The following is an 8811-nucleotide window of genomic DNA, read 5'->3' as shown; positions in this document are numbered from 1 at the left end:
CTTGCATTAAGAAACAACTGACGGAGGTGAGCCGGACCACAGCAGCCGAGTCGACACGACAAAGGCTCACACACGTATGACGAAATTTAGCAATGAAGAAAAAGAGCAACATTAGACAAGGGTAAAATATCATAGCTTTACCTCCAAGAATCACCGCGGTTCCAGACTAACCCCACCGCAAAAGATCAACTTCACACCACGGTGAGAGACACGAGAGCTCAAATGCACGAGACCAGGTGTGTGATGTAGACCTTTACGGGGTGACCTTTTAAGCAAAACACGTGTAAGAAAGGAACCGAAGACCCATGACACCGCGTATATACGTGACTCTATTACGCACGATAAAACGCAGTCAAAGACCAGAACGAACGAGTTGCGATCAAGCAATGGTCAGGTAACAAAACAAGCAACGCATGAGGCAGCAGCCACGGCTAAGCTAAGATAACGTTTACATTTATCTAACGAGTGTGATAAGTTTCTCTCACGCTTAGTCCTTAGTTTCGATACGATTACAAAATCTCGACGAGTAATTTCTCAGTATTCTCAGTTCACGCGTAAACCAGCAAGAATTTTACGATGCTCATGCCATTATTGTAAATCTTAACTTAAAGATCTCTCATTCGAAAGGCGAACGTTTCCTTTCTAATGTACGCTGTGATGATCGTGGAAGATTGGGCCATTAAACTATCGGTATTCTCTAAGTCACTAACCCACGAAAAAATCAGCCTGGCGGTGCGACTTATTAAACCACACCCGCCATGGAGCAGCACTTGTGAATTTTGCGCTGGCGTCCTGTAATATGACCATGTGTACTACGCTTCGATACGTTCGAGCAACTGCCTCCGTTTTCTCCAGCTGTTTATTAGCTTGCGGTTACGTAAAAAAGAATTACCAAGGTATATACATAGACAAGTCCCACCAAGCATACATTAAGAGACACTGAGCAAGGGGCAGCCCTACGCGCGAGCTACGGGCCTTTTCTGACTTTGAATCGTTGTGTCGGTGAAGCTTGGAAGATCAATTAGCTCCATGATCGGCTGATTTAAGTAATAACTAGTTAAATTAAAAACTGATTAATTTCACACCCATTTCTGTTATTTACAAAGATTACTACAGAACGAATGAACAAATTAAATCTTGTTTTCACAATCACAATTAATCCTGTACATCCACTAAATTCAACATCTGCCACGGCATTTCAAGATAGACTATGTTCTACATATATAGGATGTCTAACTGCTCGCACTCGCAGAATGTTTTGTTCATTTATGCGCCGTCGGCTCGCTGTGGCGTGAATGGACGGGGGCGGACTATCGCCGGGTCGGGCAGGTGGGGGTACGCAAGAGGATGGTGCTCTAGGATGCCATGTAACAATGTATATATCTTTACTTTCACAAGAATGAAAAGGTTAGGCTGCTCTTGCCTGTTGAAGCATGTCTGAACACCCTCTGGCATAGCTGGCCATCCTCGTCGGACGTGTACATGCGACAGTCTGCGCACTGGTAATGCGCTGAGTGGGCTGAGATCACTAGTGTGTATCGCCTCCTCATTGCTGCCTTCCTTGCCTGCAAACACACGACCAGGATATTACGTCTTGTAGGCCAAATAATGCCCTCGTTGATGCTGCGAATTTGCCTTGCAGGTCATGATACCCTTTCGAATGAGTGGTACCTTGAGAGGAATACTGAATGGCATTAGAACCAATCAACATTACGTCTATGAAAACTATCGCGGATTATGTGCCCTAGCTGTATAGCAAGAAAAGTTAATACAACAAACCCTCTGCCTGCCGTGATTGACAGGAAGCCCTAGCTAATCAGTGTTGCAATAGGATGTTATAATGAAAGTGTCAATGACACTGTAGCTCACCTTGGGTGTGATAGAAGAGGGAGAGGGGATATATAAAGCAAGAGTATATATGGGAGAACTCCCATTATATAGCATATCTCCCATTATATACTCTTGATAATGATATATGCATAAGTTTTGATGCAAAAATAAATGTTTCAGATTTGAAAGTCTGAAATCTTGACGGGAGATGGCACTACGCCTAAATGATCGCCATTTTGGTTTTCGAATATCGCGCAAATAAAAACAATAAAATAATCCAGTCAAATTACTGTAACGAAGAATCTAAAACACAATATTACACATATATAGGTATGATCAGGGGCGTCGATTTGGGGGGGACGGGGGACTTTTTTAAGTGGGGGGACACTAATACATTTGGTCCCCCCCCCAACTTTTTTCGACCTAAACCTTAAATAAATGGTAACAAGTCATAATAATGACTTAATACCTAATACTTAATTATGACTAAATAAAGTCAGAATTATGAGATATAAAACATAATTTTGGCTTTATTAATTTTGTTAGGTTCGAAGATGTCCGTAGAAAACAACATAGCGTAGCTGTATTTTTCACGTACGTACATACACGTAGCCCGCGCCTGGGCTGTGCATAGTTTTCTAGGCATTGTTTCTAGTGCATTGTTTCTAGGCGGTGTTGTGAAAACAATGCACAGTCTAGGCGCGGGCTACGCGTACGTACGTACGTGGGTGCTGACCGTAAGGTTGCACACATTGCTTCCTTCCATATCCTGTGGACGTTTACATGGACGTTTATGTTTATGTTATGATGACATGTTGGGTGAGTGTCAAAGACATAATTTGTGTTATTCATGATCCGACATGTGTTCAATAGACCTTATCGCAAATACCGCCGGCGCCGGGTTACGACGTCACAATGAGTAACTAGGGCCGGCGGTGCACGCTCAGAGCTATACGCGCACAAAAATTGATCCGATACACATTCTACAATCCCTTGTAACCATTGTGACGTCTCAACCAGACGGTATTTGCGATAAGGTTTATGGTTTCGTGGTATGAGGTGTAAATTCAGAACAGTTAGACTCGACTATAGCCTACCGTAGTACACGAGAGCGTAGCTTTTTAGCAGTTCAGTTTCTCAGCATGTCCATTTTTACGTTGTTTTACTGATTTCTGTATAACTGTATATCATGGGGAGTAAAATGTCTTTTGTACACAAGGTATAGATTAATTATGGATGTAAGAGTGGTTTTCAGAATTAGGAACTGGTATGATTCACGATGATTTACGTCATGCATGTTGTTATCACAATGGACCTGTTGCTAAGGCACGTCACATAGTTCATTTTTTCAAGTCATGAATATTCATGATTTAGATAGAAGCTAGCCGAAATATGAGCAGCAAGCTGAAGTTATACTGTTTTTGCCACCGTAGGTTGGAGTTGGTATTTTTTGGTGTCATTTAGTCAACTTATTGGTAATTTGCCAGTGTTAGTTGAAGGAATATTGGTCTTACAAATATGACATGGTATTTATGGTGCTATTAATTTGCAGGGTTTACCAACTACTGAAATTGACTGAAAATAACATGAAGAGGACAAAGAAGATATCGGATTTCTTCCGTCCTGGTCCAATTTCTACAGATGACGATAGTCTCACAGACGTTTCTTCTCATGAAACAGACCAAGCAGTCCCAGCGTCTATCAAAATTCCACAACAACCAAATCAGCCCGATGTCAGTTGTATCCCAGTACAAAGACTTCCAAACAAAACACTAAAGTTTCAAGGAAAATGGTTTTCTGAGTTCCCTTGACTTCATTTTGATCACAGCATGGGGAAAGTTTTGTGCTTTACTTGTCACACAGCATCTCAAAGGAAGCAACTGAACCTTGCAAAGAATAGTGAGGATGCATTCGTATCAACAGGTTTTGAAAATTGGAAGAAGGCCCTTGAAAAATTTCGCTATCATGAAAAATCGAAAACGCATGCAGTTGCTGTCGCAGCTCACACTGCACTGAAGCATACAGATCCAAATAGGATCAGCAGTTAGCCGCCAAAGCCCTCATTAAAATTATTACGTCTTTGAGATACCTGGCAGGAGAAGGTTTAGCCATTCGTGGAAAGGGTAGTTTTGGTGGTAACTTTAAGACGCTTCTCCAATTGCATTCAGAAGAGGATTCAAACTTCTTGAGTTGGCTAGAGAGGAAGACCAACTACACCAGTGGAGAAATCCAAAATGAAATATTGGAAATAATGAGCCACACCATCCTCAGAAAGATTGCTGATGATATCAATAATAACTCTATTCAATTTGGAGTTATTATTGATGGCACTCAGGATGTATCTGGAGAAGAACAAGAGGCTGTTTGTATCCGATATGTAAACGAATCTCTAGAGGTGAAGGAAGAATTGCTGTGCCTCTATAATGTAGCCTCAACAACCGGTATTGCAATAGCAGAAATGCTCAAAGATGTTCTCATCAGGATGCAACTGCCGATTGAACATGTTAGAGCACAGACATATGATGGGGCTAGCAATATGTCTGGTGCGTACCATGGTTGTCAGGCGGAGATAAAGAAGATCCAACCTCTCGCCCATTATGTGCACTGTGGAGTACACGTAACCCACCTAATTACCTCGAAGGCTGTGCAAAGTGCACCCTATATTCGTGATGCTATAGACTGTGTTCATGAACTTGGTAAACTGTACAATGCATCAGGGAAGCTGAATCACCTGTACCTAATCTTTCATTCTGATGACATCGACATTCCCACCCCGACATCAATAAAGCTAATCTGCCCAACCCGTTGGCTAACTAGAGCTGATGCTATCAAGTCTGTCATCGAGAACTATGGGATCATTTTAGGTATGCTGGAGAAAGCAGCTCATGACTTCAGAACAGCCACTGGATCACGTGCAAGCGGAATTTGTAACACTTTGTCATCGGCAAAATGTTTGCTCGGCTTGTATGCTTCGATGCCATTACTCCAGTGCCTTGAGAGTTTCAACAGAGCACTCCAAGGCTCGATCTTCTGTTACAGTTTCTGGCATGCTTGCAGCAGCAAAGGTTGTTAAGATAGAACTGGAAGCTCTTCGTTGTGATGAAAGATTCCACGAAACCTTCACAAATGTTGAAGTAGAGTTAGAGAAATTCGATGTTGATGGATTTGCAATTCCAAGACCGAAAAAAGTTCCCCGAAGATTGGATGATGGTCCCCTTGCACATGAACACCGATCAGCTGAGAAATACTTCCGGTCCAAATTCGTCAAGATGATCGATAGTGCTCTTCTTCATTTACATGATTACTTCTGCTCAACGGATCTGAAGGCATACGACGCCGTGGGATCAATGCTACTTACTGGATCTTACGACCCGGTTGTCGTAGCCAAATACCCGGAGCTATCTACGTCCATCAAAGAAGAGCTTTCTTTTTTTAGGAAGCAACACCCAGCTATCACAACTGTAAAGGACTTTCAGCTGGTATTTCAGGCAATGGTTCCAGAAGTTAGGCGATTTTGACCTCGACTTTTGAACAGGATTACTCTAGAAGATGCCACAGTGTTCTACTAACCAAACACTAAAGAAGATCTTTTACTCGGAGCGACAGCAAATGCATGCCTATCTTGGAACCAACTGATTGAGCTTAGGTTTCTGGCGGCCTGCAGTGTCTCCTTTGCACTCTACTGTCCCTCACATTCTTTCATCAATCCTCCCAGCTCAGAATTATCGTCTCAGATAACTCTACAAAACACATACAATATAATATATATATATATAAAGAGTAGATAATAGGTAGAAGGTATGACAGCCCGTTTTAACAGGCGTTTTGGCATGTTTTCACTTGAAAATATTTATCCTAATGAATAAATATATTCAAACTTTACCTTGTTTTCGAGGCGTCTACGCATTCTCCTTAATCATATGACACCACCAATTTACCTGAAAATCGTAATGTGTTCTTCAACAAGTTCCTTATGAATACGACACGGTTCACAGTTTTCCCACGCATCTCGCATTAGCGGCTAAAAGCTATTCATCAGAATAGTGTCTATTGTCTCATACGGAATGCTAGGGGCTGCTTGGGATATTCAGGCATAGATTGTATTCAAGCGTGTAGCATCTTCCAGCGTGCTAGAATAAATGTGTGCTCACGGCCGAGCTAGCAGGCTGATTATTAGCTCTGTTGGCCATCAATGTGCCTGATGATAAGGAAGCGAACAAGTGCTGTACTCAGTGCTTCACCATAATACTCCCCAACAGCCCCTCAGCGTCCCGCTAGATTTACAACCGTGGGCTGCGCCGCATATCAAACATTCGCCGAATAGATGCAACCATTGGGAAACTGTGTGAACCCGTGTCATCATCCAAAGAAACTTTTTGAAAGAACAACATATCGATTTTCAGGTAAACTGAGTGTCGATCATATGATTAACGAAGAATCCGGCGACGAAAAACAAAAGGTAAAGTTTGAATATATCTTAATCAATCATATTGATAGATAATTCAAGTTGAAAACTATGGGGCCAAAACGCTTTTAAAACAGTGTCATACTCTCTCCTATTATCTACTCTTCGCATAACTTTATATATATAATATAATATAACAATAAGACAGATGCACGCACCGCATGCATGCATGCACATGTAAAGATACAATATTTCAAAGCATATTGTATCACTTTACACATCACCAGCAGCCATAGATAAGCAACAGGTTCCTATTAGTGGCATGTTTGTTACAACTGACTTTTTCATCAGTCCCGACTTTTTGTCCGTTTTCCCTTTCGAGGTTGGAGGCAGTTTTTATTTCACGATTACTCATCATGGATGGTTTTGGAGGCAGAAGTTTACAGGCCGATGCCCTTCTCCTGACGCCAAGCTCCTTTAGTTCCTTGCCTACGACACGCAGGGAGATACCGTTGGCTATTCTTAAAACCCGGACCTACACAGCGTCACAACTGATATATATAAATATATCTCTATATGAGTAATATGAACAAACATATAGAACATAGAACTGAATATATAAATTTAATCAATACAATGTCGGGTTTTCCGTGCTAACAATTATAAATATGCCTATAGATGAAACATGAAAGATCACTATGGGCTATCTTGCGCAGAAACAATCCATTTCAGATTTGTTGAAAAGCATATGTATAATATGTTCATCTAGCATATATAGAAGCACGTCAATGTGACACATGCCATATGTTTAAACATCATAGACCTGTCCATGCCTCATCACCCAAGAAGATACCTAACTATATATAATATTTGATATAAGGGATGAATTTAATCACAGCGAAGGCAGAACAGATTTCAAAACGAAATGTTGTGTGTAAACCATGCAATAAGTCGATGCAGTGTGCTGGACCAATTTTTTTTTATGGGCCTAGCCGGCTTGTACGTGTTATTATTTGGTCAGATTTGTTTGAATTTGATCAATATTAACTAAAGGGATACACTTACAGTTAGGTCCTTGCATATCTTTGTTAAAATAGGTGTAAATTTACGCTTATAGGGTCCTAGTCCCCCAGGGCTAACTGCCGGAACGTACCCTGGGTACGGTCTGGTATACGCGGAACGTACCCTGGTAACTTCTAGCTGATATGTGTAGGGTTAGGGTAGGTAGGGTTATTAATTCGTTAGTGTTAGGGTTAGGGAGTAGGCATAAGGGCGACTCCCTAACTCGTTAGATGAGTAAGCGAGGTACGGTCCGGCATATTAGATAGTACCAGGGTACGTTCGGCGGTATACCGAACCGCCAACAAGGTACGTTCCGTTTCAGTTACCCTGGGAACATAGACCCTAGCTCTCAGCAGCTACATAAAAAAATTCATTGTTAACATATTTGTTAGAAAGTTTAAACAATACGGCCTCTATTGGTGCTTACAATGACGATGGCGCCAGCTACTAGCACATCTACTTTCAGTTGCGCATCGCAGTTTTTTGCTGCACGGCTACAGACTAAGAATGGTTCTTATTTATTAAAGGCATAATTCGACCCATCGATTATGCAAAGTTGACCGAATGCTACAGTACTGGCATCCTTGTGTAGTTTAATAAGTACATTAACTTAAATATGCCAAACGCGTATTATTTGCTCCAATATCACGCTGGTTACTAAGAAATGTCTAAATTGAAATCCGCAGTGCCAAGAAATCGGTTGTTGACAAGTTACAAACGCGCCATGCCGGGCCGTAACGCCGTCGTAACGCGAGCGCGTGTCATACAGATTATAGTGCACCGGACATTTTCGCACGTATGCTCGGCCTCAGGGATTTCGATCCTTGTAAGTCTAGTGCGCATCCGTAGTTATGGGTTACTCTGGGATTCGGGAATAAATGGAATATACGAAGTTCTTGAGATTACAATAACATATAATATGTGGCAACTAGCAAATAATAACACTAGCAAACAATTACCCGGGACAAACAATTCTATGCTCAACAATGGCTGTAGCAAACCCTGTGCGCGTCCACCGACCCGAAACTCGATGTTTGATGTTGTTAGTAATAAATTTAGCGTTGTCGCCAGATTACCAAATTTTACGATTTCAAATTAGACATTTCTTAGTAATTAGCATGAGATTGGACAAACTAATACGCGTTGGCTATAAAGGTAATGTACCTATTAACTACACAAGGGCGCAGTACTGTACTTCGTCAACTTTGCATAATCGAATGGTCGAATTATGGCCTATTAAATTTAAGAAGAAGAAGCGATTGCAATATCTCATAACAATACTTTTAGATTCTAGTTCATAATATGGACTAAATTTTATCTTAAAATAAAAATTAATTCAGTTAAATAGCAGTTAGGTACAAATATAATTGCAATTGTGATTAAAAGCCCGACCAGGTCTGTAGATGTGTAAAATAAATCGGAAAAAGCGGCAACTTCATCAGGGTGGCAGCACAATCGCGGAGGTATCACATGTCAGGCGGCCATAAAATCAAGATTCGAAACTCACTATTGTT

The sequence above is a fragment of the Priapulus caudatus genome, unplaced genomic scaffold (assembly GCF_000485595.1).
Source record: "Priapulus caudatus unplaced genomic scaffold, Priapulus_caudatus-5.0.1 Scaffold457, whole genome shotgun sequence".
Taxonomy (NCBI): domain Eukaryota; kingdom Metazoa; phylum Priapulida; class Priapulimorpha; order Priapulimorphida; family Priapulidae; genus Priapulus; species Priapulus caudatus.
This window is presented reverse-complemented; position numbering follows the sequence as displayed.